Genomic DNA, 13,902 nt, shown 5'->3' with positions numbered 1-13,902 from the left:
AGTAAGTACTGAAAAATGGGGGAAAGAGTATTTTGGGAGCAGCTGCTAAAAAGCCCCTCACAGGGCAGCATGATGATGAGAGTTAAGAAACATCTAACCTCAGGCTACTGTTATTTTTGAAAAGGCCACTCTCTGTGCACAAATCTATCTTCATTTGTTTGTTAAACTTTACCATGTATTTCTATGCCCCATACATTTGACAACTCAGCTAAAAGATAAATGAAGAGATTTCCTAGCTATTGACCTCTCCTGTCACCACAAAACATGTGCTCAGTGTTGCAAAGCTCTGCCAAAGTCTCCTTTATGCTTTCTATGCCTCTGTATTTTCCCCCCATGGTAACTGGCTCTACTATTATTTTCAACAACTAGACACAAATCTCTCACTTAAAACTAACTGCTGTATCACAAGAAATTATTTTAAATTAGTTCAATTTAAGGACTGGAAAGAGTACATGAAACTTGGCTAGAGGGAACATTCAAAGAAGTTCAACAAGACAGACCCTGCCACTAAGATTTTCCCACCACAGATGCTTCACTTCCCCACTTTTAATGCATTTCCCAAATTGAAACGCTAAGATTTTTATAAGGTCATCTAAAAGTTTACGCTATTTTGGGGACTGCGAGCGCAGATAGACTCCTACATTCTGCATAGCCTTCTTTCCCTGGGGCTTGATACCTAACACAAATTAAAGCCGATGTCTTCTAAGTATATCCTTTTTATAGTGCATTGCCTGGAAGATAAAATGGCTCATTTCAGCTGGGAGGCAGCTTGACTTCCTTCACAGGAAGAAACTCAGTTCTTCACAAAGAAAGGATTAACCATATCCCTAGTAAATATAAGACAGAGCCTGTACAACTCATTAGCATAATCACCACCCATTACTGATTCCAGGATATTTCAGGAGCTCAGTAGTTGTTCAGTCTCTCTTAAGATTTAAATCTAATTTTTACCATCGACAAAAATTGTCAAGGTTTTAGGGCATAAGTAAACAATAGAAATGATGCAGCACTTTAATTAATCCTGAAAATACATTCGTTTTTATATTCAAAGCTGCTCTTAAAAACAAAGATAAAAGCATCTAGTTAACACTGCATCAAACAAGGAGAAAAACATGTTCCCTGTTAAGCACTTATTTAGAGGAATGCTGATACATATTTCTTAAATACAGAAGCTATACTTATGTTTGAAAGCAGACTGTTTTTCTTTACTTCTTATGGGCATGGTCTTTGACTTCTGGGTTTCTTGGCCAACCCCTCGGGTCAGTTGAGAGTGCAGGCTCTCGGCTCTGGCAGCTCTAACAGTGATTTTTTTCTCTGTGCCTCTTCTCTGGACTGCCAGATTACTTGTGGTTTTTTAAGGTCCCGCAGACTCTTTATTAGATCCTTCTTTCTCTCCAGCACCTTTCTAGAACCCTAACACTTTTTTCTAGGTTTTACTTAACTTTTAGTTTTTCCTTTCCTCACGGATTTTAACTGTATTCTTTCTGCAGGCTTCACAATCCATTCTCATTACTGGCTTTTTCTTGCTTTGCTCTTTGCAAATGGATTTATTTATTAAATTACTCTCTCTTACAGCTGTATGGCCTAGCCAGCTTTACTTTAGGACTAAGAAAGTTTCCCTGAAAGATGTGGGTGACAAATTACACACTATACACAATCCCTTCAGGAAAACTCTTTCCACCTTAAAAAGGAAACCTTTAAACTATACCTTTTCAGAGAAAAAACAAAACATGCCTCTGATAAGCTTACTCCTTTTTCCCTGCTCAGACTAACTCAAATTAATTCTAGGCACTGATCTCTGTTTCCACAGCTGTTGACAATCTCTCTTTCTTCTAGGCTCTTCACTGTTCCTGGAAAGGCAGGGGGGAAAACTAACTTTCCTCTCACTTCTAATCACAAATTCTCTGCCACTGCCTGAACTGATGTCTAGTAACATACCTTGTCTCTTTCTGTGCTTTTTGCCTTTATTTTCTGGTGCACACAGGTTCCTAGAGTCTGTCTCACATTTCTCTAGCTGTCTTTGATTTCTCTAAAGCTGTACTGCTTGTATAACACTCTAATTATAACCTGCACTGGTAACTTACACTTTACAAACTTCAGAGAAAACACACACCTGCTTTTGTTCTTTTTTGTGCACAGAAGACTGTAATTATTTTCTTAAGGACCTTAGAGAGAAAGGACCCTGTTCATTCACACAGCCTTTCTAGCACAGAAATGACGCTTTTGCTTTTTAGCTTCCTATTATAAACACAACAGGAGGTTTTTACTTAATTCCAAGTGGACCATAGTATATACTGATGTCCACTACTCTGCCTCACCTGGACAGACAAAGTCTCCTGGTCAGCAGTAACAAACAGCATCTCCTGCACAACACTTATAACTTTAGTTAGTTACTATACAACTCTACTACAAGTTTTGGCTAACCCCTCTAAAACAGATCACTGCATCAACACATTCTCTGTTTAGTTAAGTTACTACTTTTGTGTCCTGGTGAAGTTGCTGGGTGGGCACGACTTTTAGACTGACAACAACACCTGCCAGTTGATAATAGGTGAATTTATTGATACAGAGCAAAAACAAAAACATCAACAATACAAACAATTAAAAAATACTATGTCTACTAAGCTCAGGGCTGTCCTCAGAGTTAAGGTACATCCAGCCAGAGTGCAGGTTTCACTCTGAGGCTCTCTCTCTTAGGTGTCAGTGTTTTGGAGGTGAAATTTGAACACGCCAAGCTAAAGCCTGGAGGGCAGTTGCTTTACTTAAAATTCCCTCTACCCTACCCCAGGCTGTAATCCAAGTCAGGCAAAATAGATTCTCCTGGGGCCCCTGCAGTGGACCCCCATTCCATTTAACCCAACTCACAATAAAAAACATGGAGGTCACTCTGACCCCACACACACAGAGGAAAAGCCTCTGAATGCACTGCCATGCAACTGGGGAAAGGTAAAAGACAGGGTATGATAGCTGAGGTGGCTCAGGAGAACCTAGTACACTCATGTGTAAGTACACAGCTAGGCCTTACCCTGGTAGGATCAGGATGGACCAGTTCCCCTCCAAATGTGTGTTGAATCCCGCTGGCTACACCAAGATGTTAGACCCCAACTCCATGCAGCACCAATGACTAGGGGGACGACAATCCAATTGCCTGTGGATCCTGTTACTCATTAGCCAGAGCAAGCAAGGTGCAAACACCAGCATGCATTACTCGCAGCAGCTTTATTCAGAATGGAGACAGCTTTGGATTAGCTGCCCAAAAAACAACAAATCGGGGAGCCACAGTGAACAATAGTTCTTTTCACATGTTATACACCTTGGTTCATGTTTATTAACATTTATTCCACCTCCATCCCTCCTGTTCCACCCATTTTTTCTCCCATCTCAAACTCTACCTCTGTTTATGGTTTTCTTCATTAGCATAGAATTGCCTATGCATTTAACTCATTTACACGTCTTTTTGCTATGAGCACGTCTGAGACCTTCACCCCACTTCTTCAGTCAATGGGCAGATTTTGGAGGCTTCTTTACCAATCACCATTCACCTTTTTGCATATGTTCATCTTGGATTTTGTTACCAATTACATGTTGTTTTCCACATTCCAGTCTGTTTTTCTGTCCCCTGTTTTACCATCTTCCACATTCCTAAGACTTCACCTCTTTCACAGCACGCAGACTTACATAGACTCACTTGAAAATGGTTGACACAGTTAAGATGGTTACTTAGCATAAACAAATGGCTGGCTTAGATATCATTCTGCCATGTGGTTAGCAGCTTTTGCTAGGACACAAGTAAAGCCTTTATTCAGCTGCAAATCCAGTGGTCCCCAAGATCCAAATATTGTCACCCTAACACATGTGGGGTCCAAGGACTATGTCTAAGGGATCTACAAAAGATAATTATTTTCAACCAGAAGTACATGAATACCCATACTTACAATTCAAAGTGGTCTGCACCTCCATGTGAAATTTTTTAGGGGGTCACAAATGAAAAGGTTGAAAACCACTGATTTATAAGATAAACCCAGAAATTTCACTAGGAATCCATAGTCTCAAAAACACCGACCTGTTGTGAGTTTTGAGTTCTTTGCAACAAAAGACTTGCTCTAGTATTTTTTCCCAAAAGCTGTCATTTGTCACAGGGCACACTGAGTCAAACGAGGAGTGCCTTGAGTCTAAAAAGATTGAGAACCACAGCTTTAACCTTTATAAGGCATTTGGATACCTGGGGATGGAATTAATAGACAGCTAGACAGTACTATAAGCAGTATAGCTGGAGGTGTGAATACATAGTATGCACAATAAACAATAAAGGCTAAAACCACAAAAGGATTTACATGACTAACTGCTACTTACCTGCTGTGTTAGGCACTTTTATTCAAAATCCTCATTCAGCTGAGGTTTTTGAATGAACTTTAGGCACACAAACCTGGAAGTGCCTGAAGTTGCTTAGGAATTTAAATTTTCACTACCTTCCCTGAGGCTAGGGGAAGACATTATAAATAAGCTGTTTTAAGTGATCAGAAACTGGTTTAAACCTGTAACAAAACAGGTGTTCAGTGCACATAAACCAGTTTGAAAATGGCTGAAACTGGTTTGAGAGAAATCTGGTTGAATGTAGTATCAGACTTAACTGTTTGGATCAAACTGGTTTATGCAATGTCTGTCCCAGACCCCTTCCTGGTTTAAGTTAAATCAGAGTCCTTCAGCATTCCGGCCTGCTCTCTGGGCTGGGTGGGGCTCTGTGCTCCAGAGAGCTGGGCTAGGCCCTCCCCTCTGCTCCCTGTCTGCAGCTCTGGCAGAGACTGCAGGTACAGGGCATCTGCCTGGCTTCCTCCTTCCTCTGTCATACCCAGACACCTCAGCATTAGCTAACATGCTACATGCTGGCTATAGTTCATCATGTGGGAGAAAGGACAAAGGCAAACAGCACAGTGCCGCTTAGGGCTTTTTGGAGCTTATCAACAGGTAGCTGGTAGGGCTGTGCAAAATGGTTGTGTTTCATTTCAGTTGAGATTCAGGATTTGTAAGTGGTTTGTAAATTCAAACAAGCACCAAACCTCACTAATCTCATCACCAGAAGCCAACTTTCTACAGCCCAAAACACACTGAATGGATCCAGACCATGCCATGACAAGAAATGCAAAACCTGCCAACATATCTCCAGTACCCCCACAAACTGTGGACCAGAATCTATTATAGATAAAAATACTCAACTACCTGTAGGGGCACATTTCTCACAAGAAAACTACTGTCTCAAGTCTCTCAGTCCTGATCCTCAAAGGGAATTTACAAATCACTTTTCATAGACAGGCCTATGAACTTCACTTTATCAACCTCCTAGATGCAGAAGCTCATGGATTCAATATAGACATTGGATTTATCACTCACTACAACCTGCCTGACATCTGACTCCCCAGGTAGCAGGTATCTCTCCATTTTTACCTGCTACATACCCCTTCCACCCTGCCCCCAGCCTGCCTCTGACTCCCTGATGCCTCAATTTACATTTTCACTGACTGGTTTTCTTGCCTGCATTTGCATGCCAGCCTCTGGCTTCTTTACTATTCCACAAAGGGTGTTAGACCATGACTCTATGCGGCGCCCAGCACCTAGGGAGACAATGATTTAATTGCCCATGAATCCTGTTACTCATTAGCCAGAGCAAGCAGGGCATAAACATCAGCACACATTGCTCGCAACAGCTTTATTCAGAATGGAGACAGCTTCAGACTAGATCCCATAAAATAATAAACTGGGGAGCCACCTTGAACATTATTTTTTTTCACAATTTATACACCTTGGTTCATACATATTAACATTCACCCCGCCTATGTCCTTCCTTTGGTTCCAGTTCTCCTACCATCTCAAGCTCCACCTCTGTTGACTGTTTTCTTCCTTAGCATGGTATTGCTCATGCATTTCTTTCATTTACATGCCTCTCAGCTAAGAGAGCATGCGTAAGTCTTTGACCCCCATCTTCTTTGAGTCACTTGTGGTTTCTCAATGTTTCTTTCTGGTTTTCTTGCTGACTTTAGCACCATCTCCAAGGCCATATTTCTACTTTGTCTCCTGGCACTAGCTGGTGGGCTGTGTTCTATTTTTATCCAACACATCATGCACTGACTAGCGGCTTTTGCTGAGGTTACTTTTAATATATTATCCAGCCTTGTGACAAGCAGCTTTTGCTGAGACACAGGAAAAAGCCTTTATTCAACTGCACACTCAGTATTCCCCAAAATTCATATCATTACCCTAACACTCCCTCACAGAATTAGTATAGGTAGCAAAAGAGAAGTGCAGCCAATTCTCCTGAGGCCATCACTCTGCCCGCACAATACACCCGTTGGGTCTGGCAAGGTCAATGGTGCTTTTGTATTACTCAGACAGAGGACTGACCTTTGCCTACCATTGATGACAAGTGAGAGAGAGTGTTTAGGGTGCTTTCCAGCCAGGGACTGGGACTGAGCATGGAACTGGGATGGTTATACCATAGGGATATATATATATTTGTGCAAGAGTTAAGAATGCAAAGTAAAATGATAAAATCCTAAGAAAAAACAGGGCCTTCCTGCGCAAACAGCATACCTGGTTTCCATAGCAAGTCAAAAAAAGTCCTAACCCTTGACATTTATCCAGACTTTTACAAAATAAAAAGGCACTAGTAGTGCTACAATAACACCAAGCATCCAGTTAATGTTCAGGTACATATTCATGTACCAGGGGTTCCCCCACCAATCTCACTGATGGGCCTGTGTCTGCTGGGGAGGTTTGGGGAACATCTCTCTATTTGGGCCTCACTCCAATTATCATCAAAGAAGGAAACAGTGCTACTGCTGTCCATCCCCTTTTTCCTCAACTGGACAACATTCAGAGCAATTACCCAAGCCATGGGAGACCCAGACTAAAATCATTCCACTGCCTGAACTGACTTGCTCTCACACTTCCCACTTCCCAGGGAAATGCTGGAATCATAAGGCCACAGGATATTCAGAAGGAGGATTCTCTTTATCTCTTCTGTCAGAGCTCTTAAATATTCATTGGGCCAGAGGGAGCAAGAAAGAGAGACTGCACATGACTTTACAGCCTAGATATTAGAGAACTTATCAGTAAACATCAGTCCTCCACCTAATACTTAAAAATCTGGACATGTGTGCATGTTTATGGAACCTGATATACATTCACACTGACTACTTTAAGCTGTGTGATCATAGATTGGATCCCTGCCTGTGTGATCATAGATTGGATCCATTTACTGGAATGGATCTATAGGAATAGATTCCTATATATCCAATCTATGATCTATAAAGCATAGGCATGTGATGGGTGGGGCTGCACTAGGAATGTGATCTAAGTAAGGGTGGGGGAGAGGGTTTAGCAGGTCCAGGGGAGAGTTGGCCAGTCCAGTGGGGTTTGAGTAGGATAGGAGGCAGGGGACTGGCAGGTTTACAAAGATCGTCCATCTGGAGGTAGGGGGAGGGGGGTAGAGAAGAATAAAAATAGCCAATCTGTGGGTGGGAGTTAGGAACAGCACACCCCTGGAGCTGGGGTGAGCAACTGGGCTTTCCCTTCCCTGGGCAGTGCCCCAAATGCTGGCAGGACCTGATCCTGCTGCACTCCCATCCCCACCACCCTAATGTGCAAGCCTCCTGACATGCCTGACAGCTTCTGCTGGATCCTGACACCACCAGCAGCAAGGAAGGCATGCTGGGCAGCCCTGGGGTCTTGTGCTGAGTGGTGGGGCCTGATGCTTCTTTATATGGAGCCTGCCCAGCTGGGTGGAGCCTGGTCCCACCCAGCTGGAAAGACCCCATCTTGGGGGGGCCAAGACTGGGGTAGGGAATTTTGTTTCCCCCTCCCTTTTGTGGGTCAGTGACTTATGCCATCCTAGATGGAGAACCACCACCCCCTGCAGCTGGGCAGACCAGGGCTCAGGGGGATCCCTGGCATGGGGCTCCCCCAACATGATCAGACCCTGGGCTCAGAGTCATCCCCCAAAGGAGGGACTCCTTTCCCCCTCTCCTGTGCACATGAATGACTCACACTGGCCTCACCTCATGTGGGGGGGCAGGTTATGCTACCCTCCCCCTCCACAATTGGGCAGACCACAGCTGGGGGGATCCCAGTCTGGGCTAGGAAGACGTATGGAGCTTCCCTCATTACCAGACACCTGGCTTAAGCAGTCAGCCCTGAGAGGGGGCCCTGAGGGGGGTGGAGCATAGCAGGGAATTGGTGGCATGTGCAGGGCAGCCAATTAGGGATGACCTCTGCTTGCTTGGGCTTGGCAATATCCCGCAGGCTGAGAAGTGTGATCTAGTGTCCCCCTTGCCTTCTGTCCTGTGTCAAGAGAAAATTGAAGGTCAGTTCAATTTGTTATTGGTTCAGTCTATGAAGCTTAGAGAAACCTGTGAAGATAGGATTCATTCTGCCTCGGCTTTTTGACTGTCTATACTTAGCTTAGGAGAAGGTTCATGCATGTGAATTCTGAGGGCAGGAAGGCAGCTCTAGAGTTAACAGCCAAATCTAATATGGGACTTAAATATTTGGTCCATGGAGTAGAATCCTAAATCCTAAATTAAATACCTATGCTTCCTATGCGTCATATAGGACAGTTTGGCACCTTTAACTAGGATTCATACAGTCAGAACATGAAACTCTGAGCCACCTAATCTGTGTACCAGTATTTTTCTGTTGCCTGAGGACGAGGATAAGACTTAGAGCCCTTGAGATCCACAGCGATGAACCATCTCCTGAAGGTAGGCACCTACATCATTTCTTTTAAAGAACTAGGACAGTATCTCTCTATTCCTTTAAAACACAATATATTTTAGTCTAGTTATTCAAACCCTTGTCCATGATATCCATGATATGGGTGATCCAGTTCAATTATTTCTGCTAGCTGAAGGAGTACAAATATCCTCCCAGAATGACAGAACCACAGGTTATTGAATATATTGACATCCCCTTCCCAACTCCATCTCAGCTTTCTTGTTGTACCACTGTGCAGAAAGAATTCCAGGAAGAAAACAAAAGGAAAGCATGACTCTCTGGTCCAGTAGTAGGACCAGAGAGTCCTGGGATGGGGAAAGCCTGGTTCCAAACCATGGTCCAAAATTTTTCCATGTTTTATTCTATCACTGTTTCATGGGAAAGAGTGAAGATACCCCATATCCTGATGATGAGAGCACTCTACTAGGAGGTTGGAACTGTGGATTTGAAGACAGTTAGCAGAAGGAGAAACTGAATGCTTGTCTGCCAGACTCTAAAGTTAGAACTCAAATCACTAGGCTATAGTAGAACTATTACCACTTACTCATGTTTTAAAAGAAAGAAGCATTCAGTATGGGACCCAGGGACTTGGGGTGGGGAGGGAGAGCAGGAGGAAGCCAGGTAGATGTCTTGTACATGCAGTCTCTGCTGGAGCTCCAGCCAGGGAGCAGAGGGGAGGGGCCAACCCAGCTCTCTGGAGCAGAGAGCCCCACCCAGCCCAGAAAGCATGCCAGGATGCTGGGAGAGGCTGGTTTAACTTAAATCAGAAAAGGATCTGGGCCAGACATTGCATAAACTGATCTGAGCCAAATCAGTTAAGCCTGATACTACATTCAACCAAATTTATCTCAAACTGGTTTCAGCCATTTTCAAACTAGTTTATGTGCAGTAAACATCAGTTCTGTTACAGGTTTAAACAAGTTTCTGATCACTTAAAACAGTTTATGTGTAATGTCTGTCCCTAACCCAAAGAAACATTAATGCTTAAAACTGGAGAGACGAGGCACTGCTAAGCTTAGGGGAAGCTGTGTGTGTTGGGGAAGAGGACTTCAGGAATACAATTAGCAGTTTTGGATTTGTGTGCCTATATTATACTACCTTTATGCACTTCTAGATCTTTTTGGATCTGGCCATAAGTTCCAAACTCTCTTTCAAGGTGAAGATATAAGCACTGTTTCCCTCCTTTGCACTTCCTACTGACTAACTTACATAGCTCCCCTTTCAAAATTATGTCTTTGTGGGTTCCATCTCTGCATGACATTGCTTTGTACCCTACATGCTCACCCTGAAGCACAGATGAGGAGTTCACTACATAGCAAGGTACCCAAGAGTTAGACATTTCAGTGCTGAGTGTTGTAGTTCCTCAATCCATTACTGGATCTCAGGACTATCTCTTTTCTCAAACAGTCATCCCACTTCTGTAAACAGAGCCACCAGAAGCACACAATATAAACTCTTGTACTTGCATCCAATTCAGCACTAACACTATCTTGTTTCTCAGCTCCTTCAATATACTGATTTCCTTGCCTCGTCTAGTCTGCCTGTAAACCTACTTTGTTTTAGGCCCAATGATATTAAACTAACCAGCAGCCCTGCAAGATGGGTTCTTGGTGCATATTTTAGATCTTTCTGTCACTTGGATCTCAGGGGAAGGAAGAAAGAAAGGAAGGAAGGACGGACTTTTTAGCTACTTTATTTAGGGGCTCAGGGTACTAAAAGCTGGCCCCTCCAGGGTCCAGGTCCAATATAACAAGCAAAGACAGACAAATCACCATGCCATTACAGTCATAACTTCACACCATGATAGACACCTTCACAGTATTACTTGTTGTGCCTAACATGTCGTTATGTGCTCAGGACACCTGGCCATGTGGTTGTACAGACCAAAGTCCTGTATAAACAAATGATTTCTACCCTGCTCTATCCATTAATACATGTAGCAAAACTTTCAACTAACCACACAAAGAAAAAAAGAAAAAAGCAGCCTGGTGAGGGCCCAGGGTGCGGTGTGAACTGGGAGTCGCAGTTCAACACTGAGCCTGCCCGGTCATGATATCAGAGTGTGTACTGAATATGGACATCCTCCACACGGCATAGTGCTCCCTCAAAGACCCAGCATGCCTCAAAGTTGGGCATCACCAAACAGAGCAGTGTGATCAAACTCCAGTGAGAGGCACGCCCACCCCAGGAGGCAAAAAGCCACAGAGCATCATCTGAGCTAGTCCTGGCAAGCTGGTTGTGGCAGCTCTTGAAGGCAGCTATCTTGGGCTGACCCAGCAGAAAGTTGACCAGGCAAATGGCATCCCACTCAGTGTTCTCCAAGGGGCTTCTGCCCAGCACCAACAGCAGTGGCTCAATGGTGACAAAGAGTGGCCACAGGTGGGGACAGTTGAGGAAGTCATGAAAGAAGTTCTCCTCAATGCCCCCAGGGTAGAAGGGACAGGCCGTAGAGGTGACTGGGTCAAAGTGGGATGTAAATGTGCCAGTGGCTAGGATGCTGTACAGCAACCACCACTGCAGGTCACCTGTCTTCTTGGTGGTTGGTGCCAAGCCAGCTGGGATGGTAGGGAATCTGGCAGCCCCAGGCACCATCACTACAATGTGTCAGGGTGGTCCACAAGCATTTAGACATGGCAGATGTGAACCACCCAGGTTTTACACAACAGAGAAGCAAAGAGGCAACCTGTGTCACTGTTGGGAGGCACAGGGAGTATCAGCAGGGTTCCAGGCCAACTGGCCAGCTTGCTGGCCATGTACGGGGTGACTGACAGCACAGGAAAAGCCTTGCTTGGGGCATCTGCAGTGTGGGGGACCTGGGTTGCCCAAAGATGGTCATCCAGGGTGGCTTCTGCCTCCAGTGGGAGCGCAGCCTAGATGTCATGCAGAAGATGGCCCATGTTGTGAACTGAGCTCATGCCTAACTGGGTGGACAGGGCCTCAGGTGAGAGCGAGGCCAACTGAGGAGGGTCAAGGAGATGGGTCAAGGAGGACACATGCCTGGATGAGGGTGGCCATGAGGCTGGAAGAGGCCAGGCTTGGCATGGGGCACCTCAGGGCTGTGTTGTGGACCAGGGACTCCCTCAGCAGCTATGGGAACTCCTGGTGTTGGGCCAGGGGCTGGAGGCGGAAGGTAGCCTGCCAGGCTCGTAACATGCTGTGGTAGAAGGCCAGAAGCACCACCCAGTTGAAGAGTTGGAGGTCCAGCAAGAAGAGCTCCCACTTGAAACTGAGGGCCCCCACCTTCTGCAGGAACTGGCATGCCAACTGTTGCCAGGGTAGGTGCTCCTCATCTTAGAGGAGTCACTGAAGAGCTTGCAGGTGGAAGGCAGCCACCTTGCTCACCAGGTCAACCAGGCTCTGGCCCCCCTCAGTGTCAGGCAAATAAAGGATGGCTTATGGGAGCCAGTGGTGCCCATCCCATAAAAAATCTACCAGGAGGCACTGGAGCCTCTCAAGTAGGTCCTGCGGCAGGTTGAGTATGGTGCACCAGTGCCACAAGGTTGCCACCACCAGGTTTTTTGCAATGAGGACACGTCCATGTTAGGAGAGGCTGTGTAGACACCAGCACCACCACTGCAGGTGGCCCTCCACCCCCTCCTCAAGGCTGTCCCAGTTGCGTGCCATGAAAGTTGGCCAGGAACATGCCCAGGACCTTGAGGCCTTCATGGTGCTAGGTGATGCCTTCTGGCAAATCCAGAGGGGATTGCACTGATCCATGCACCAAACAGCAAGGTATTACTCAATCCAGTTGATACGGGATGAGGAGGCATGTTCATAGGCTCACTGGCAATATTTCAGGGTCTACACATCTTCCTGGGTGTTAAGGAAGTTGGTCATGACACCCATGTATGCCGACAGCTGGAGTGGAGGGCCAATGGATGGGCCCATGGCCAATGGCAAGGCCACAATACTCACGTGGTGCTGCAGTGCATGCAGCAGCAGCATGATGGCCAGGGCATAGAGCATGCCCAATAGGGGGAAGCCCTGATGAATGCCCTTGCACATGGGGAATGGGGTGCAGAGCATCCTGTTCACCTTAAGCAGCCTGGAGGTGTCTTGGTACAAGACCAGGAGGGCTGTGGTGGAGAGGGACCTGAAGCCAAGGGCCTCCAGGGTCTGGAAGAGATAGGCATGGCCCACCCAGTTAAAGGTCTTCTCCTGATCCAGAGAGATGAAGCCAACCTCTAGGCCAAAAAGTTCACTAGCTGTGAGTAGGTCAGGCAGCATAAGCATTTCTTGGATGGTTTTGCCTGGCCTGCAGTAGCTCTGCTCAGGCCCAGTGATGGAGGCCATGATAGTGCATAGGGGGGTCACCAGTGCTTTGGCCAGAATCTTGTAGTCCACACAAAGAAGGCAGACCAGCTGCCAACCCTTCTTGGGCAGCAATATGAGCACCACTTGGTGGCAGATGATCTGCAAGACCTTGTTGGCAAGGCTGTCCTGGAAAAAGTGCAGGAGGCATGGGCTGAGGAGAGGCCAGAAGGTCTTGTAGAACTCAACAGGTAACTCATCAAGGCCTGGGGCTTTGCTGGAGGTGAGGCTAGCTGCGGCAGTTGCCAGCTCCTCCAGAGACAATTCCTGCTCAAGCTAACTGGCCTCCAGGGCACAGAGACATGGCAGGCCCTTGTGCACTTCCTGTGTGGCCACAAACAGGTCAAGATAGAAGGCGATGGCGTGCTCATGTACTTCACCTAGGTCTGTGAGTACCTGGCCCTTGCGGGTCTTGAAGTGATCTAAGACTTTGCTAGCTGCCTGCAGCCACTCCAGGTTGAAGAATCAGGTTGGGGCAATAGTTTCTGCCAGTTCCTAGCAGTGGGTATGGATCCTTTCTCCATGGGCCACAGTCTCTGCCAAGTCCCACAGGCATTTTCTACAGAACTGGAGGCTCTCACGCAGCACTGCATCACTGCCAACAGCCAGAAGGGCAGCCTTGAGCTCTGCCACATCTTCCTCCATCTCTTGGACATGGTGGCATAATTCGTGGCCAGCTGGGTGTGCTGCTGGCAAAAAGCCCAGATATGTACCTTGCCCATGTCCTACCATAGCTTCCAGGAGGAGTAGCTCTGTCTTGCAGTTTCCCAACCCTGTCAAAAGTGGACAAAGAAGTCCTGGAAGTAGGAGTCTTGAAGCAAGCTG

The 13,902-nt window shown here is 46.0% G+C and overlaps 2 long non-coding RNA genes across 9 annotated transcripts in view; one reads left to right on the top strand and one right to left on the bottom strand.

Annotated features, from left to right (window-relative positions):
• Positions 1–1,998, bottom strand: part of LOC149859735 (uncharacterized) — a 61,548-nt gene extending 59,550 nt beyond the window's left edge. For all 3 annotated transcript variants that reach the window (XR_016443584.1, XR_016443585.1, XR_016443586.1), the window contains exon 1: positions 1,210–1,998. This is a non-coding gene — a long non-coding RNA (uncharacterized LOC149859735). The remainder of the gene's footprint in view (positions 1–1,209) is intronic.
• Positions 1,999–8,288: 6,290 nt separating this feature from the next.
• Positions 8,289–13,902, top strand: part of LOC149859734 (uncharacterized) — an 88,186-nt gene continuing 82,572 nt past the window's right edge. For 5 of the 6 annotated variants that reach the window (XR_016443578.1, XR_016443577.1, XR_016443573.1 and 2 more), the window contains exons 1-2: positions 8,297–8,356; positions 8,605–8,753. This is a non-coding gene — a long non-coding RNA (uncharacterized LOC149859734). Of the gene's footprint in view, positions 8,357–8,604; positions 8,754–13,902 lie in introns of all 6 variants that reach the window. The other variant, XR_016443576.1, reaches the window with a different exon arrangement.

The sequence above is a fragment of the Crocodylus siamensis genome, chromosome 7, assembly GCF_052110815.1.
Source record: "Crocodylus siamensis isolate JL-2025a chromosome 7, ASM5211081v1, whole genome shotgun sequence".
Lineage (NCBI taxonomy): Eukaryota > Metazoa > Chordata > Crocodylia > Crocodylidae > Crocodylus > Crocodylus siamensis.
Note: the sequence above shows the minus strand (reverse complement) of the source record. Positions and strands in the feature narration are given on the sequence as shown.